The sequence below is a fragment of the Muntiacus reevesi genome, chromosome 5 (genome assembly GCF_963930625.1).
Source record: "Muntiacus reevesi chromosome 5, mMunRee1.1, whole genome shotgun sequence".
In the NCBI taxonomy this organism is placed as follows: domain Eukaryota; kingdom Metazoa; phylum Chordata; class Mammalia; order Artiodactyla; family Cervidae; genus Muntiacus; species Muntiacus reevesi.
Window position 1 is genome coordinate 120,401,420 of NC_089253.1, and position 19,480 is coordinate 120,420,899.

The 19,480-nt window shown below is 42.0% G+C and overlaps 1 long non-coding RNA gene across 1 annotated transcript in view; it reads right to left on the bottom strand.

Moving 5' to 3' along the window:
* Nucleotides 1-9,734, bottom strand: part of LOC136168624 (uncharacterized) — an 83,055-nt gene extending 73,321 nt beyond the window's left edge. The window contains exon 1 of the long non-coding RNA XR_010663331.1: nucleotides 9,656-9,734. This is a non-coding gene — a long non-coding RNA (uncharacterized lncRNA). The remainder of the gene's footprint in view (nucleotides 1-9,655) is intronic.
* Nucleotides 9,735-19,480: the final 9,746 nt, after the last annotated feature.

The window sequence follows — 19,480 nt, forward strand, 5'->3', positions numbered from 1 at the left end:
TTTCTTTTCATGAGAACAATATCTATTAATAATTGGTGTGTGTTTTGGGTTCTGGCTTATGTAAGACTATTTATCTGTGCCTTGTAGATACATGATAGCTTGGATGAGTACAGAAATTTTATGCCACATTTTCTCTCAAAACACTAATTTCTGAAAGACACGCTTGATACTAATACGAACTTTCTTTTTTTCTGTTTACTTTATCTCTAGATAGTTACAGTATTTTTTCAATATATGAATTTTATCAGTTTTCTCCATATAGGGCAGGGTCACTTGTCATTAAACTGGCATTTGTTTAGTGAGCCTTAATGAGTCAACTAATGGAGTCTTTCTCCTCTTGATCTGGGAAATTAATCATATTTATTTCCTAATTCGTACTTCACCTCTTCCTGCTTTCTTTTATTTCCTCATATCTAGATGTGTGTACACACATGTGAGCTCAAGTGTCTGAGTGTATGCATAATTTACCGTGTGGTCCGTAGTTAACTGGGGCTTCCCTGGTGGTTCAGCTGGAAAAGAGTCCGCCTCCAATACAGGAGGTCCCAGTTTGATTCCTGGATCAGGAAGGTCCCCTGGAGAAGGGATAGACCACCCACTCCAGTATTCTTGCCTGGAGAATTCCATGGACTGAGGAGCCTGGCGAGTCCATAGGATCACAAAGAGTCGGACACGACTGAGCAGCTAAGCACAGCACCACAGTTAATTATGGAGAATTTAAGACTATTTTCTCGTGATCTCTTTGGTGTGTCTTTTTCTGGATTCAATCTCATTATTGCTGCTTTTTAGACTTCCTCATGTTTTATTCATATGTAAAATTTTTGACGTCAAGTCATTAAATCTTACAAATGCCTCCTATCATTTCATGAATTTTGTGTTACAAAAACATGAGCAATTTCTAATATTCTGTTTTGGACTTCTTGTTCCCTTGCGTATTTTAGTACATTGATTTGTAGAGGGTGTTCTGTTTCAGATTTCTTGGATTAGTCTCTCTTATTTTCAATTGCAGAATCTTCCTTAACATTTGATAATGTCTTGTTTGCGCCAGAGCCACTAAGCCTAAAGGCTTATTCACAATGGGAGGTGAGAAGGGATTGGTGATAAGATAATGTGGCAACCTCCCAGGCTCAGGAAAAATGAGAAGGGGCTGATATTGATTTATATTAGTTTAAACTTGCCCAATCACAGCTACAATAACTTGGGTAGAATAAGATAAGACCCATGACTAACGGGAGTTTTCGCAGGAAGTTTTGATATAGTTTTACCTCTGAATTGATTTGCAACAGCTGCAAATTAATACACATACTTTAATTGCTCTTTCTAAGTTGCAGTAATGGCTCCGAGCACGGTTGCTGGTCTCAGGAAAAGTTAGGAGCAGGACCTCCGAGGAGGCCCCCACTGCGTGCACTTTCACACTTATATTCCACAGAGGTGCTGGAACATTTATGATTACCCTCCCAAGTCCTGCTCCAGGGTCTCTAGTCAGCTCTGTACCCACTGATCTCAAAGATGTTTGCATGGTTTAACCAGCATTCTTCCTTTCATTTATTTGGCAGGCTGCTCTTTTTATCCAGTGAATATCTTGCTAGCTTTCTCACGTACTACCTTCAGCAGGAGCCTGGTGTCCTCCTGTAGCTTATTATACAGCTATAGACTGCTCCTTCATTTTCTATTCCTTGGTCATATGCTTTATGCTCAAGCTACTGTCTCAACCCAGAAGTCCTCTTGCTTAGTTTTTGAAGTACAGATGATGTTAGTCTGGTTTCCATATCTACGACTGGATCAGCGGTTGGCATTGGTGTTCTGGAACTCCCATTCCAAAGACAGTGCTCCCAACTCACGCTTCATTACAAGAATTTTTGATGGCTAATTCGAGCTGGGCATCTGTGCATATTTATACCATGTCACAATAAAGTTTTGGAGGTTTTGTACATGATTTTCTTCCCTTGTAGCTCAGCTGGTAAAGAATCCGCCTGCAATGCAGGAAACCCTGGTTCAATTCCTGGGTCTGGAAGATCTCCTGGAGAAGGGAAAGGCTCCCCACTCCATTATCCTGGCCTGAAGAATTCTATGGACTGCACAGTCCATGGGGTTGCAAAGAGCTGGACACAACTGAGCGACTTTCACTCTCACTTTTCTTATGAAACAAGCAGAATTCAGGACTAAGTGTAGAATTCAAAACCTTTTTGTATTTAAGATTCAGCTTGGAGTGTAACATACTGAGAGGCCTGTATACTTCTGATTGTTCCACAGAATGGACCCCTTTGAGAAAACACTATACAACCCTAGGATCAGAGCACACTTTGAGAAAGACTGTACTGCGTCTCCCAACAAAAGTCATCCCTGACTAAAGAAGTGCTTTCTCCTCCCATGGGGTGCAGAGTCTAGAGCTGGTATCAGAATTGCTCGGGTGTCCAGCACAGATGCTGCAGGGCAGTTCACCCCCGGCATCTTCCCGCTCCCGCAGCCCTGCAGGGGAGACCACGGAGGCACCAGTGTGCCGGAAAACAGAGCAAGTATCGAAGCACCCGGTCCCTTGCAGGACTAGGCATGCTCCCATCTCCACCCAAGTGTAATGTGTTGTAGTCAGTAACACCCCCGCTTCCGTGCAGAGGTGTTGCCTGGGACTGCTCCCCACCCTGAGTCTAGCTCATAATTAAGTTCAAGAAGAGAAGAAGACAATAGACTACAAAGCAGGCAACAGAGGGCAGAGGGGCAGGAACACGGACTTTGGAGTCAGACCCGGGACCGACGTAATTCGCTAGTCATGTGATTGCGGACAGGTTTTTGAACTACAGTGAGGATCCGTTTCTTCTCCTGCAAAAACGGGAATAATCCCTGCCTCGCCAGACTGTTGTCAGAATTGAAGAGAACAACTTGGTGTTCGCATTTTATTTCCTTCTTGTCCCTAGAACAGCACGTAATGTTATTTCCAGGAGACATAAAAAACATAAGGCTTTATCTAGAGTCCTGAGTAATTGATAGGGAATCGGGAGATAAAAATTTTGTGTCTCTTCTTTTTCTTGGTATCAGAGGAAGTACAGTCATATATTTTCTTAGCTTCAAACAACCAAAAACAACAGTACAACCAGAAGATGGAGAATCTCACTTGAACACCGTTTGGGAATCTTATTTTCAGGCAGAATTTGAAAACAGGACAAAGCAAAACTCCGTTCTTGTATTGGAGGATCATCTACTTAACGCAGTTACAGAACACTAACTTTTTTTCTGTCACACTAGAGATAGATAAGATTGGCAGTTATCGGGGTCTTCTTTGAATGTCCTGACCACTCGCCTGTGGCTGCAGTGGAGGGGCCCGTGCCTTTCCTGCCTAGGACACTTGGAAGAGTTGGACTCCTGGCTGAGGAGACACTTGCCTTTGTGTAGTGGCTAGATCCTCTCAGGAAAATAGGCTGCTTGTTCCCTGAAGAACCGAGATAATATCGGAAAATGCTTTGCATACTGTGAAATATTTTACAAAGCAGAGAAATACTAGTTTAACTATTAACACAGTTTAATAACAGCTTTGGCTATTTTATTTTGTCATATATTATGTAGGGACTGGTTATGGAACTAAATAAACTAGTGTGGAATTCATGACTTTTGTTTTGTGATGATAAATTATCAGCTTTGACTTTCACGTTCGTTGAGCATCACTTTGTAACTCTTCTCTGTGCCATTCGAATGGACCCTTATATTATGTCCCATTAAAGAAAGAATTCATAGGGCCTGGACCCCACCTTAGGCCTGTCTGTGCGGATCATGCTTGGCTGCTTCTCCAATGGACTCTGAACCCTCTGCTCAGTGCCTATGGGAATGACAATGGAAGGATAAGACCCCCTCCCGACAGGAGAACCTTGAAGATCCTATCCAGGTTACTCATCGCCTAAGAGAAAATATACTCTAATCAGCCCTGCCTCCGGACATTATCTATCGGAATGTAACCATAGGCTTATCGGTTATTAACTGGTTGGAATGTAACCGCAGGCTTATTGATTATTAACTGATTGAACACATAACACATGGATGATGGGGTTACTGTGATTGTATTTACCCTTCCTTTGTAAAACTCAAGGAATTTGGGGTGGTGGGTGTGGACATGTACACATGGGGTATAAAAGATTTTCACAAATGCTGGTTGGGGTCCTTGGCTAAGAGGAGACTCTGCCTTGGGCCCGCAGCTGTAATAAACTGCACTCCACTGTCTGCATTGCCCTTCTGAGTGAGTTTGTTTCCCGGAAAGCGTGGCTATAACATCATCACAAGTACAACTGCAATAAGACATCTCAGGCAAAGGCTGGGTCTTCCGATCGCATCTGCCTCCTTTCTTCAGTGAGAATCCTCTTCTGGAAGCTGGTTTCACATGGTGGCTTAGATTTTTCCATCTTTGTATCTAGCACCATTTGAAATCAGTGTTTTAGGAGTAAGAATTGCAGCACAGTCAAAGGCCAGCCGCAGAGGAGCTGCTGCCCTGGGACCAGCTCCCCTCCTCCTGCCACCTGAGCTGGTTCAAGGAAAGAAGAACTTGAGAAGCAAAGTTCACTCTTGAGCGTATTGGGTGGTGGAAGGGGGACAGTGCAGGGGTGGGGTGGTGTTCAGTAGAAACTCCGGGCAGCCACCAGCAGGAACTTGTTGGGGGGGCCTTTGAGCATGTGATCGGGCAGCTCCAGGTTGGGTACCTGATCGCAGTCGCCAGCGGGAGGGCCGTGGACCGGGAGGACTCTCTCATCACACCCGCACTGCCCACCTGCTCCTACACGCCACGGGACATCCAGCTGCAGTGGCCGAGTAGGTGAAATCAGACTTGCACCTGCACCGTCACCGTGTGGACCCCACTGAGCACCGCCGGACCCATCTCTTACACAGGCTGACCGATTTCTCCTGGTGTTCAGAGTCTGTTTTTGTCTAGCACCATTTGATATCGGTTATGATGTAGGGGGAAAAGCAGCGACCTCGAGGTCTCATGCCAAGTCTGGTCGGCAGCAGCCTGTGGCTTCCCGGAAGATGGATGGGCAGAGAGGGGGAGGGAGGTTACAGCTTTTCCTGCTGACGTCCTTAACTACATCTGCAATACTTTATGCACATTATTGCATTTAATGTATTTTTTAAAACAAATCATAACAATTTATCAAGTGTCCTCAGTTTGCTGAAATGTGGTAGTGCTGTAAACTCTATAAATTTCTTGCTGTTAAATTACCTTTCTGTTAAGAAAACTCTGTTAATGCATCCTGAAACACTAATAAATCTTTTGGTACATTTAATTTATCATATCTTAGTTTTCCATCTTTTATTTTCCACTCATAATTCTATGGTGATGAGAATGGGGTCCCCCAAAAGTTAATTTTATGTGCAAATCTTACCTTCTTCATAAAGACTTTGAAGTATGTTAAATCAGACAGATATTTAAAATATCCATTAAGACAAGAATGAACTTCTCTGAGGCAAGAAATAAAATGAGAAAAACATCACAGAAGAGAGAAGCGTTGCAGGCCTGGAATGAAGGATGCTGTTGCTTGACGGGGAAGCTAACCTTGCTTCCTTCTGGGCTGCAGCCCTGGAGCCTCTGCAGTCAGTGTTCCACAGAAACGTTAGTTAACTGAGCCTGGACTCACGTGGCCCCTTGAGGGAGGTGCGCTGATGAATTCAGCTACGTTAGGAGAGATGCAGGCGTTCTCTACTTTGGTTCTTAGTTTCTATCAACCCTTGAAGACAGAATGGACCAGTTCTGTAAAGGTGCTCAGAGATGAGCCAGATTTGACTTCACAGGGGATTTCTCTTGGGGAGTCTCCAGGTTGGAGGGCTGTGTCCCTTTGATTGACCTTTTTGAGCAGAAAGTGCAAGGCCAGCCCTGACCTCCTGCGGGACTTTGATTTCACACCTGTTCTCCATACATGGTGGCACCCTCAACCACCTAGGAAAGCCTTTCGAGGTCCAGTTCCTGCCAGTCTCCCCCCCAGCTGGCTGCTCTGCCCGGTGGGGTGGGGTGAGGCGGGTGAAGCCTCTGTTGGGAAAACTTCCCTTGCAATGCGGGGCACCTCCCACTGTAGCCACAGGGCTGTTTGGGGCTGTTGACTGGATAATTCAGGTGGATGTGGCAGGAACAGTTACGACCCTGGATTGCTTTGTTCACCTCTCTGCTGAGGTAGCTATGATAGATCTGTGGGCTTAAAAGCTTTGGGTCAATTGTAACAAACTAGACAGCTTCTGATTCACTTACTGTGTCTTTAGCTCCAGCCTATGTATTCCAAATAAAATAAGTAATTCATGGATTCTGCCAGCAAGTTGCTGGCCTTCCAGTTCTCCAATGAGAATGACTGATGTTAATATGAAAGCAAAATCGCAATGACTTGAGACATCTTTTCCATAAAAGTAGCTTCTGGTATTCCCATAAATGCTTAATTTTAAACAGTACTCATGCCTGTGTCACGAGAAGCAAAGTATGTGAGAAACCTGTTACTTCTAACTGAAGGGCCACTCATGGAAGATTATTTTTCTTTATTCATCTGGAGGTTGGGCTCATTACCTAAAACTGGCATTCCAAAGTGGTTTCTGCTAAAAAAAAAAAAAAAAATTGCTAAGCAGAATTTCTTTTGGAGACATCTTAAGTTTGTTTTTTTGTGACTGTGCTTTCCATATATAGAAAATTCTTTGCCAGGCATGGTCCTCCTTACCTAAGTTTTACCACACGTTTATCACCCCATACAGGTTTTCTCGGACTAGCAAATAACAAATTAGGGTGCGTAACTTTCTCAATGTGATCCATTCTTAAAGGGATTTGGTCACCTTCTGCTGGTATGTACACCAGAGAGAAAGAAAATAGTTTATTGACTACAGACCCCCAAATCCTACTTCACTCATACATAAGCCAAAAGGGAAAAAAGTTTGTCTCTTTTAAGAAGTTAATTTCTTAGAGGTAAGTAGAAAAGAGGAAGTTAATGAAAATAAAATTGAAAATGTCTTCTAGGTATCACAGCAATGACTGAAACCTCTGAATAATGCAAAGTTTGAACAACTAAGCAAGTTCAGCTCAGTTGCTCAGTCATGTCCTACTCTTTGTGACCCCGGGGACTGCAGCACGCCAGGCCTCCCTGTCCATCATCAACTCCTAGAGCTTGGTTAAACAACTGTTCATCGAGTCGGTGATGTCATCCAATTTAACGAAGCAAGGGGCTTGACAAATGTCCTCATAGTCCACAGGAAAGCAGCAGCGCTATGACTCTATAAAGTCTGCCCACTACATTCCAGGGTGATGCTTTCTAGAAGAGCCTGGGAATGATGAAAGCAATGCAGCTTAGGAAGAAAAGCAAAAGAACCTCCACATCTTTCTGCGACTATCAAGTTTGACTCATTTCTGGCAGTCTGTAGACTATGTTAAATGTTGCTCTTTAATACAAATGTGCAAGTTTTTAAAAATAGGCATAAAAGCTAATTTTTGGATAATATGCTGTCAGGCATTACAACTTTTAGAATGCAGCACCAGAGTTGCCTATTTTCTCAAATCCTACAATGTACTTTATCAATCAAAATTCAACTTCCTACCTACCTCAGATCTCTTCAGCACTCTTACAGAAGACTTTTATGATCACATTAAAAGTTATCCTTGTATATTTTATGACAATTAAAAAAGATACAATAGTCTCAGGTTATAGGCAAGTAAAATTTGACAAAATGTTTTCTTTCTTCATAGCCAATCTATTTTCACCTAGAGTTGGTGTTAGAAAGATTGCTTCTATTTTTTTTTTTCCTTTAACTACAGATGGCTTCCTTTGATTAGCCAGACATCAATATCTTAATTTGAGTCTTAGTCATTTTCTGACTTCTTTAACAATTTTCTCTTATAAATATAAGCACTGACTCTGGTCTTTAGGGCTTCTCAGGTGGCAGTAGTGATAGAGAGCCTGCCTGCCAATGCAAGAGATGTAAGAAACTTAGGTTTGATCCCTGGTCGAGAAGATCCCCTGGAGAAGGGCATGGCAACTCATTCCAGTATTCTTGCTGTGGATAACAACGTAGGCTGAACACCATGAGGAGGGGAGGCAGGAGACAGGGGGGGCAGAAGCCTGGACAGACTTCAGGCTCTGAGATTGGAGGGTTAGAAGGGGTGACTGTGGGAGGGGAATGCTTCCAGAAGGTGGGCCTGATTAGAGGCGTACTCTCATTTGAGATAAGACACAATGGAAATAAACGCATTGTCACAAATGAAATTTCTCCAAAATGACATTTCATTTTGTAACAGTTTTAAAGACCCAATCAGTTCTCAAAAAAAAAAAAAAAAAAAAAAATACAGACATGAGACTTCTCATTCCACTGGAGATTCACTCTTGCAGTTTTAAGTTTAAATTCAAATACACCTTTCCCTCTCATTCAAACAGACATTTCAAGAGAAAAATGGTTTCCCCATATATTTAAGTAATTGACAAATTATTTGCTAGACAAAATAATTTATGTTTGCACATATATTTCAATCACTTATAAATATATAAAATTGGAAAAACTAAATTTGAAGTGGAAACTACTATGAAAGTCAATTTATTTTAGTAAGCATAAAAATCTTTGGTTGAAAAAAATACCTCTCGAGGGCTTTTAAAGTATGAGTACTTAAAGCCACCCCCTTGCTTCTAAGCATGTGAAAAGCATGTGAAAAAGCATGTGAAAAAGCATGTGAAAAGCATGTGAAAGTAGGCACAGCAAAACTTCAACTGCGTAATTTTTTAAGAATTCCTGAATTTATTCTGTTCAGGCTTATATTCCTGAAGTGCTTCACTAGGGATTACCAAGGGAAGAACCATTTATAGAGCCTTATCAGCATGTCTTTTGGGAGTAAAAATAATATCACACTGGCGCACTTTTGATTCCTCACTCGCATCCTTCTCAAGGCCGTGTTTCTTTGGCCCAATTTGTGCTACTAACTATGAAGTTTGAGGACTCTCCTGGTGGTCCAGTGGTTGGGTTTCCATGCTTCCACCGTAGGGGGTATGGGTTTGATCCCAGTCTGGGAAGTTCTGCATGCTGAGGTGCAGTCAAAAAATTAAAAAAAAAAATTTTTTTTTCAAAGGTGTACAACAAAACCTGTGAAAACATAATTTGAGTTAGAGCAGAGTCCCTCCTCTGTGGCCGCTGGTGTGGGGACAGAGACGAGGGCTGGGCTCCGTCCCACCTGAGTGAGCAGACCCACCTGAGCTGTTTCGTTTCTATGTCCCTCTGCATGACCACAGCTAATCCACAGAGTGAGTTTGCTTTTCTGAAATGCAGGGCTTCATGTTTACTCTGCCCTTTACAGATGAGGTGAGCAGCCCACAAAGACTCAGGTTCTGATGCAACTGAGGTTATCCGATGAACTTATCCCCTTCAAAACTGCTTACATCCTGATGACATGTGTAAAGTAAGACATATCTTTATCCAAGTGGGGAGAGAAAACGCCCTGGAGCCAGACTCTAGAGTGGATTCCAGTTCTCTTAGAGAGTAGAATTCTTTTTTAAGATAACATCAAGCCCACAGGATTCACTTTGTCCTGAGCTGGTATTCCTGTTTGGGAAGTTATCGCCCTCTGTTTACAGAAGCCTGTAACGTGAGTTAGAGCAGAGTCCCTCCTCTGTGGCCGCTGGTGTGGGCGCAGAGAAGAGGGTTGGGCTCTGTCCCACTGAGTGTCCAGAGCCACCTGAGCTGATTCGTCTCTCCTTCCCTCTGCATGACCACAGCGAATCCACAGGATGAGTTTGCCTCTCTGAAATACAGGGCTTCATTTCTACTCTGCCCTTTACAGATGAAGTGAGGAGCCTCACTCATACAGAAGCCTGATTCTGAATTATTCTTGATTTCTTAGACTGCCTCATTGTTCTTAAAAGGGGTGAAGAACAAATGCCAGCCATAAACTTCATAGCTTCTCTAAATCACCATGAGGTTACAAATTTTTTAAAATGATATTTCAACCTATTAACTGTAAGAGTGTTTTCTGGTAATATTGTTAGTTAAGAAAGTCAAATTTGTTCAAATTCCCAATAGTCAGTGTTTTTACTGTCTAAAGTCTGAAGTAGTGCCATATTTGTAAATGCTTTTTAAATAAACAATATATAAAACAGATTTTGCAGTGATTGAACAATGAATACTAAGAGTTGGCTTTAATCCTCGAATAGAAATGATTTAAAAATCACTTCTTTACAAATGAAATTTAATTAACTTCATTTTGAAGCTCATTTCTCTGTTTGGAAGTTTTATTTAAAAACCACATTTTCTCACCTAGATACTACTGGGGACTGTCTTGATTTGTCCTATAATTACAAGTGTTACTGAAGTGAAAACAGGCAAGGTGTTCAATTCCAAATTCCTACATGTTTCAGAGAAATGTGAAGGATGGTGACCACATTGGAGTCCACAGTAAAATGTTAGCATTGTGACATAGTTGCATTCATCAGAGTCAAAGAAACCAGAGAATAACTTTTGTTGATTGCTTTTTTCGCTTCTGTTTTCACTGAGACATAATTGATATACAGGCATACCTCGGAGATATCCATGGGTTTGATTCTGGAGTAGCTCATTAAAGTGATTTATCCCAATAAACGGAGTCACAGGAATTGTTTGTTTTTTCCAGTGTGTACAGAAGCTCTGTTTATACCACCCCGTGGTCTATTAAGAGTGCAGGAGCCGTGTGTCTAAACAACAATGCACATAGCTAAATTAAAAATTACCTTATTGCTAAAAATGTCAAACATCACCTGCACCATCACTGAGTTGTAGCAGTGACATCCAAGATAACTGAACACAGATCACCATAAGTTTAAAAGCTTGAATTATTGTAAGAATTACCACGGTGTGACACAGAGACCTGCAGTGAGCAAATGCTATTTGAAAAACGGCGCAGATAGAATGGCCAGATGCAGGGTTGCCACAAACCTTCATTTGTACACACAAAAAATGCAATATCTGCAAAGGGCAGCAAATCAGAGAACAAGTAAACAAGGTTCGCTTGTGTAACCCTTGTGTATAGGTTTAAGAGGCTCAGCATGATTTGATAATGATACATTGTGAAACGATTGCCAGTTTTTTTTTTAATATCTCTTCACTCACATAGTTACCAAATTCTTTTCCTTGTGATCAGAACATTCAAGACCTTCTTCCTTAGCAACTTGCCAAGGTAGTCACCCCTTGATATCAAAAGAGGATTGGTTCCAGATCCCCACCTCCCTCCCCTGCAATTAAAAATCTGAATGCTCAAGACTCATATAATAGAGCATAGCATTGCTGGCCCTCTGTATCCAAGGACGCTGATGCAGAACTATTGGATCCAGAGAGTCCACTGAATATAGTACAACATTACTAATTATAATCATCATGCTGTAGACATTGGGCTTCCCTGGTGCTTCAGCCATAAAGAATCTGCCTGCAATGAAGGAGACCTGGGTTTAATCCCTGGGTTGAGAAGATTCCCCTGGAGGAGGAAATGGCAAACCACTTCAGTATTCTTGCCTGGGAAATCCCACGGACACAGGAGCCTGGCGGGTATACTCCATGGGGTCACAAGACTTAGCGGCTAAACCACCACCACTGCCACATATATCACATCTTTGTACTTGTTTGTCTTATGCCTGGAGTTTCGTACCTTTTCACCCCCCTCACCCATTTCACCCATCACCTCTCAGTCCCCACTTCTTACAACCAAACATCTGACTTCTGTTTCTGTGAGTGTGGACGTCTGGATTTCACATATATGAGATCACACAGTATTTGTTTCTTTCTGTATGACTTACTCACTTAGCATAATTCCTTCAAGTTGCTGTATTCTCACAAATGGCAGGGTTTCCTTATTTCTTGTGGCTGAATAGTACTGCACTGTATATATAAACCGTTATCTTCTTTGTCCATCCCTCAATGGACACCTAAGTCGTTTCCAAGTCTTTCTTATTGTAAATAATTCTGAAGTAAACAGAAAGGCGTAGTTATATCTTCCATGTGGTGGTTTCATGTCCTTCAAATATATATCCAGATAGAACTGCTGGATCATATTGTGGTTCTGTTTTAATTTTTGAGGAAAATCCATGCTGTTTCTCATGGTATCTGTATGAGTTTACTGTAGATCTTAACATCTTAAAAGAATCAAAAGATAAAGGGATGCATGGATTTATGGAAACTATTTAGTTTGTCTATACTACAGGAGTGGTAAAATTATTCCAGTAAGCGGTGGATGGAGTGCTAAACTCTGTTTCCCTTCAAGGTAAGGTAAAAAGGCAGCATCAGAGATGAACAGAGTTAAGTACATAAATTAAATTCCAGAAGTCCAGTTAGAAAATGGACACTTAAAAAACATCTGCGTTTTTCAGTAAGTCACTGAACTATGAAACAAAGGATTCTTTTAAACACACATTTTTCTAATATCACAATTTAAAATGTTGCTCTGAGATGGAACCTTTAAAAAGGTAATGATTCTGAGTGTTCAATTTCAAAAATGCTTCGTTTACCCCCTCACTTGAAGGAAATCATGTGTTCTGGTTAGAGTCTCCTAAGTAACTAAAATTCACATCACATATTTTGGTGACAACAGACAGCTTTCTAAAATTTATTATTCAATTCCAGCATTGCCCAAAGAAATATAATGCAAGTTACACAGGTAATTTTGAATTTTCTAGAAGCCACTTTAAAAAGAATGCAAAGAAGCAGGAAAATTAATTTTCATATGTTTTACTTAACCCCTGTGCACTCAAGATCACTTTACATAGGATGAGCCGGTTTTGGCATTCGCAGCAGCCACTCAGGACCACTGCCTCTGGAGCTGGAGAACACAGTTCCACTCCTGTTGAGGAAACTGACTACAACAGACAAGACTACAACGTGGGCCCGTCGGTTACTTACAGCGTGCCTGCCCCAGCAAACCCTCGGGGTGCCCACCTCACGGGAGAGCTAACCGTGTTAACGCTGGAGACTGTATTATCCTCTGGTGGGAGAGGCTTCGCTATGAACCAGCGCTGTCACAGCACGGACCTGGTTACACGGCCGTGTCCTCAGGACTATTGTGGAGAGTGAGTCAGCAGTTAGGCTCTCAGTGAATCTCCAACACCCCTGTATTCTTCTATTTTTTTAAGCAATATTTTTTTCTGTTATAAGGAAATACTTCACTTTAAGCAGAATTTTAAATAGAAATCTAATGTTTGGCAAAGATGAATGCATGCATGCTAAGCCGCTTCATTCGTGTCCAACTCTTTGCAACCCCATAGACTGTGGCCCACCAGGCTCCTCTGTCCATGGGACTCTCCAGGCAAGAACACTGGAGGGGGTTGCCATGCCCTCCTCCAGGGGATCTTCCTGGCCCAGGGATTGAATCCACGTCTCTTATGTCTCCTGCATTGGCAGGAAGGTTCTTTAACAACTAGCACCACTTGGGAAGCCCTTGACAAAGATAAATAAGTATTAATGTAACTTAAACAGCTCCTTTGATAAACAAAGAACCTGATTAAAACAATGAAGAGGATTAAAATGTGAGCTAATTAAAGTTATGTTAAATTACCTTCAGCATTTCTTAAGTCAACTTCAAGTATTTACAGACACTTGAAGCTCATGGCCTGTCTGAAAACTCTTTCCTGGTTGGCTTTAGCCTGGAAGGAATCCTTAGAGAACTGGGCAGAAACACAGTGGCTAGGCCCACACTGCCATTCTAGGTGGAATGCTTTATCTTTACCTTTTCCCCCGTGATGAAAGACACCGCTGTGCTTTTACTGAGAAGTTGCCCTTCCTACTCGCCTTTGTAGAATCTGCTCCCAAAGTTGTGACTGTAACCTAAGGTAGCACCACACACTACAGGTTATGCAAAACTCACCTGCCCTCTTCCCAGCTATGTGGACACACATTCTGGTCCCCCAGAAAAAACTTCTAATTCATTTCACTCAGAGACAGAAAGTAGAGGGGGGTTACACATCTAAAGGTGATGCATTTCATGATTTTCCCCAACCGATAGATTTTTGTTGGTGGTGGATTTTATTATATGCTAAAAATATCCTGGTCAAGGAATGCCTTTGCAGAATTAATATTGACAAGTTGAAATTGAATTTCTTCATAAAATTAAGTAAAATGTATTGTGATTTCTATAAAAAAAAAAAAAACCCAAAGTGAATATAAAATGAGTAGATTCTGTTATTATTTCTCACTGGGCTAAAAAATTCCCCCATGTTTTAGATTCACAGCTCCTAGAAAGCAGAGGAGTTAGTCTGATGGCTAACTCTGTTGTCAACAGTTACTCTAAGTAAGTAAGTAAGTATTAGTCACTCAGTCGTGACTCTTTGTGGCTGCATGGACTGCAGCCCACCAGGCTCCTCTGTCCATGAGATTTTCCAGGCAAGGATACTGGAGTGGGTTGCCATTTCCTTCTCCAGGGGATCGTCCCAACCCAGGGATTTAACCCAGGTCTCCTGCACCACAGTCAGATTCTTTACTGACCGAGCTACAAGGATCCTAAGTCAAAGCAAAACATGTGAGTGCATGTTATTTTATGCTAAAACAGGGAAGGTAGGAGAAAACATCAGTAATCTGGCAAAGGGAACAGGAAACCAGTTATCCCTTGGATGTCCCCTGCCAAATTAGCTTAGTATCAACAGCTAAATATTCACTGAACATCTCTGAAAAAATGCAACAGGAAAGAGATACTTTTTAATGATAAAAGCAAACTTCTCTCTCATCTCTTCTCAGAGAGAAATAACATTTCCTTGTCTGTAGCTCTTACTGGTTAGGTATGTGTTGAACAGAAGGGGAGAATGCTGAATGGAACAGTGATGTTACAACAAAAGGAAGCAAGGGTGGCATACAAAAGGGATAAAATTAATGAGGGAGGAGAAGGGAAGTAAGCTGACAATTAAGTTCATAAATTACGGCTCTCCCGATTCTCATTAGAAACCTGAAACAGGAATTTGGTGCAAGAGACTACTTCACCTTCAAAGTCTTATAGATCATTCAGCAGATAAATGGATTGTAAATTTGTGTACAATCTGTTTACCCATGAAACCACTTAGCCTCAAGTGAGTAATGTGAACTCTTTTTTTCTCAGAATGAGACGGTATGAGGAGAAATGGTCCTGGCCTCTATCACCTTAGATTTTGAGGCAACGCACAGAGCAAGTATTAATTCCCTGTAATATTGTCTCTGAAATCGATTTTTATGACGTCACACATTTTGAGATGGATCTTCTGCGTTGAAGACAGTTTCCTCCTGTGCCATAGCTGTTTCCACCTATTCAGCTTATTATATAACCTTTCCTTTTCCTGAAATGGATCTAAATTTTGTACATGTGCTCTCTCAACTAATCAAAAAATCCTTGTTATTAGTTTCTGTTTAAATTTTTTTGAAAAGTTTTTTGACTGCTCAAGAAGAGTGAGCCAAGTAGAAAAAAGTTCCAATTAATTTGATCCTTCAAGTTTTTGCTGCATGGCTTACACTCCCACTGCCTGAATTGGATTTATTGAATCCAAAAAACTTTAGGAAAGCTCATTTAAGCAGACAGCTTAAAAACTACAAAGTTTCTGGATGAGTCATTATTTATATAACATTAAAATCATTTTAAGTTATAACAAATAAGGGACTCCAATCAAAATGGTGAAATAGGAGGTATAGCTCACCTCCTTCCTCGGATACATCAAAAATATATCTCCATGTGGAACAATACTCACAGAATGCCTCTTAAAATGCTAACAGAAAATCTTAAATGCTAACAGAAAATCTAAGATACCTAAAGTACAAAAACGAGCTCCACCCAACTGGGTGGCATGAAAAAACAAAATAAAAAGGAGGCAGAAAGGAAACTGCCTGCACGCATGGGAGGGAGCTGTAAGAGGGAAGATTCCTGCACCCTGTCCCTTCACTGGCTGGGGCAGAAAGACAGCTTCGAAGACTCAGCGGAGAGCGCCAGTCAGTCTTCGGCAGGCAAACCAGGCCTGCACTGACCGTCCATGCCACGGCGCTGCGCTCCCCAGCCTGAGACCTGCATCCACTGAGGCAAGCGGGGCCTGGGCACTGAAGCCCTGGAGGACAGACCCGGGGAGAGGACGAGGGCGGGCTGCAGACGCTCTGAAGGGCTGGAGGGTAGAATGGCGGCCACCGGCAGGTGTGTATGGAAGAAACCTGGGCCTCCCCCTGGAAGTGAAGCGCCGTCGTCAGGGTCACTGGAATGGAGGGTCAGGATCTGAAAATAACAGCCGTCTGGAGTGCTCAGAGTGGATGCGGTGACACCCCGAAAGCCCATTGTTCGTGAGCACAAGCGCAGGGCAGGGAAGGGCCGCCACAGCAGCCTCTGTCCCGGCGAGCTCCCAGCTGACTCTGGACCACCTCTAGGAGACTTCAAGAATGCCAGCAGCAGGGAGGTGCCCACAGGCAGAGGCGGGGATGGAATCAGAGCTGATCCGCAGGGGGTGCTCTTTGCGAACAGAGCTGGTCTGAGCCCACTCCCCGCGGCTGTGCTATTCGCTGATTTAAGCCACCGACGCCTGCTTTGTAAGCTGAGCGCCCAGAATCTCCCCGTGGACCCCAGGTGCTCTCACAGCGGGGAAAGGCCTAGCCTTAGCATCCAGCGGGTGTGTGCACACGGAGACTGCGCCAGGCCAGCGTCTGGGTTGCTCCCGTAGCTCCCGTCTTGCATCCACTTGCCCAGAAGTGGCACTCGCACCTGATTTCAGTGCACAGACACTTAGCGATCCGCACTGATGGTCTTGTGAAAACCACGCCCGAGGGACGACAAGACTGACTGCTGGTATCACACCCATGATTTATGCGGGGCTGAGGGCGGTGCCAACAGCAGGTACTTGGTGAGCCCACACATCAGGCGACAGGTGACATCACAGAGTGTGCACCCCGTGGGCAGAACCAGTGGAGGAGTGCTGGGCGGCTCCTCTCCCCGTGGGCGCTCCCCTGTCCCGCCTGCTTCACACCACAGCGCGGAAACACTTCTGGGGCCTTCCGGTCCAGCAACTAAGGAGCAGACCCCTGCCCCTCGTAACAACCACCGAACAAGGACAAGGTCCTGCTCAATATCTAGCAGAGGCTCTGGCCACCGCTATACCAGTCACACACTGTTTCTAGAGAATAAAGGCCAGCACACACTAAGGAAAGAGGTAGCAGTCATCCATAATAAAAACGGCCCTTCCACCAAAAATACTAAACCCATGTAGGCTAGAGAGGGATGCACCCATGTAAAAATAGTCCTCCAGGACCACAGTAGATCACTGTTTCTGCCAAATTCATAGAGGAAGAGAATTTAAGCAAAATGAGGAAAGAGGAACTACTCCCAATTAAAAGAGCAAAAGAATTGACCGGAAATAACCGACAATGAGACAGACGGAGCCCAGACAGATAAGAGGAGCCCACAAAAATTAGAAAACACATTTACTGGGACAAAAACTGAACTAAAGCCAGTAAATTGAAGATTGAATAATGCAGGAGAATGAATAAGTGATCTGAAAGATAGAAAAATGAAAATCACCCAATCAAAAGAGCAGACAAAGTCAAGTGAAAAACAAAATGAAAGTAATATAAAAGACCTATGGGATAACATAAAGTTGGCAATTTATGCACAATAGGGATTGCAGAAGAGGAAAAAGAAAAGGGGGTTGAAATTATATTTGAAGAAATTATGGCTAACACTTCCCATACCTATCAAAAGAAGCATATCCTGGTGTACAAAGCATAGAGTGTCCCAAGCAAGATGAATCCCAACTGTTCTACAACAAGCCATGTTACAATTAAAATGGGAAAATTAAAGATAAAAAGAGGATACTACAGGCAGCAAGAGTTAATTAATTGAACAAAGAGTTAATTACAAAGACTTAAACATAAGATATGTGTGTGTGTTTATGTGTGTGGGTTAGTCACTTAGTTGTATCCAACTCTTTGGGACCCCATGGACTGCAGCCCACCAGGCTCCTCTGTCCATGGAATTCTCCAGGAAAGAATACTGGAGCGGGTAGCCATTGCCTTCTCAAGGGGATCTTCCCAAACCAGGGATCGAACCTGGGCCTCCTGCATTGTAGGCAGATTCTTTACCTTCTGAGCCACCACGGAAGCCCTGAGCAGTCTTTGAAAAAAAAAAATACAATTATCTTGAGCCACTGAAACATTTCCCAGTAAGCTTGGTGATGTTTCTTCAAAGTTAAAGAGTGTGGGCACATCAATAACAGTCTACACCCTGGTTTCTCTCAGGGTCGTCCAGGCCCAGCAGCAGCCTCACTGGGGAACTCATTAGAAATGGGATCTCAGAACTCTAATGCTACTGATATTGGTGGTAGGATGCCCAGGTAATTGTTTGGCTTTAAAAAACTCATTACAATGAGAGACAGTTTGGTTAATGTTTGAGAACTTTTAAGCATTTTGCTGCAGTGCTGTTTTAAACAATGAAGGTGTAAGGAGCAGAAAGCTATTTTGCTTTGCTTCTTTAGAGGTTATTTCTACACAGATCTTTTGGACCTTTAAAAATATCCTTTAAAAATATATCATCACTTTAATTTTCTCATAGACTTCTGTGTATACATAATTAAAAAGTACTGCTGATAGAGAAATCAAATATGCCTATCATGTGTTCTATTAATATAAGATTTAAGATTCTTATCAAGGCATTTTGGGTATTTTAAAAAGATTACCAAACAACATTTTAAAAATTTGAGCTCTAAATGAGTAAAGAAGTTACTTTTATTACATAGTCCAAGCTCACTCATTAATATAAAAATGTGTATATTAAAACCACAAGCAAACTATGAGTCGCAAAAAGCCTCAAAATTATTAGTTTGATTTGAAAGCTATTTCCAAAGCATTATAGGGGAAAATTACTAAAAATCATGAATTTCAAAACACCTTATCTTAGTCTATGCTCCATGATTTATTCTAAGTCTTTTGTTAAGTTGTAAATTATTTCATTACAATTAAAGCTTGATTAAAAAACCCTATTCTCCCCAGAAGATATGCATATATATATATATTTTTAAAAATCTAAATCCCCCTTCCTTTTTTAAATTTATATATAAAAAGATAGACAATATTAATGAGATGTCTTGTAAATCTTAACCCACTCATCAACTTAGTTTAACCCCATCAGTTTTACTGCTACCTAGTAAATTAAAACAACATCAGAGGGAAATCAAATAGTGTTGCTTTTAACCCCCAGTTTAGCCCGGATAAATAACAACTCTAAATGAAAAAAAATCAAACAGAGTATTTGAATTAGACACCTATGCAGCTTCTTAAAACTACCTAAGCTATACAGACAAATGAAACTTTTACCATAACAACTTCAATGACTACAGTTTTCAAGCCTCCACAGCTAAGCATTTTAAATTTAATTTTGGCTATTTGTCCAATCTAGGCAGTAGGGTACATCTAGTGCTGCAGCACGTAAACCTCTAGTCCCACAGAAATTTTTCTTACATCATAACAGCTGAAGTGACCATTGTGGTCACTCTTCTTGAGTTGATATTAACAGCAGATAAAGATATTTTTAATGAAGAAATTCTACCCACATGGCATA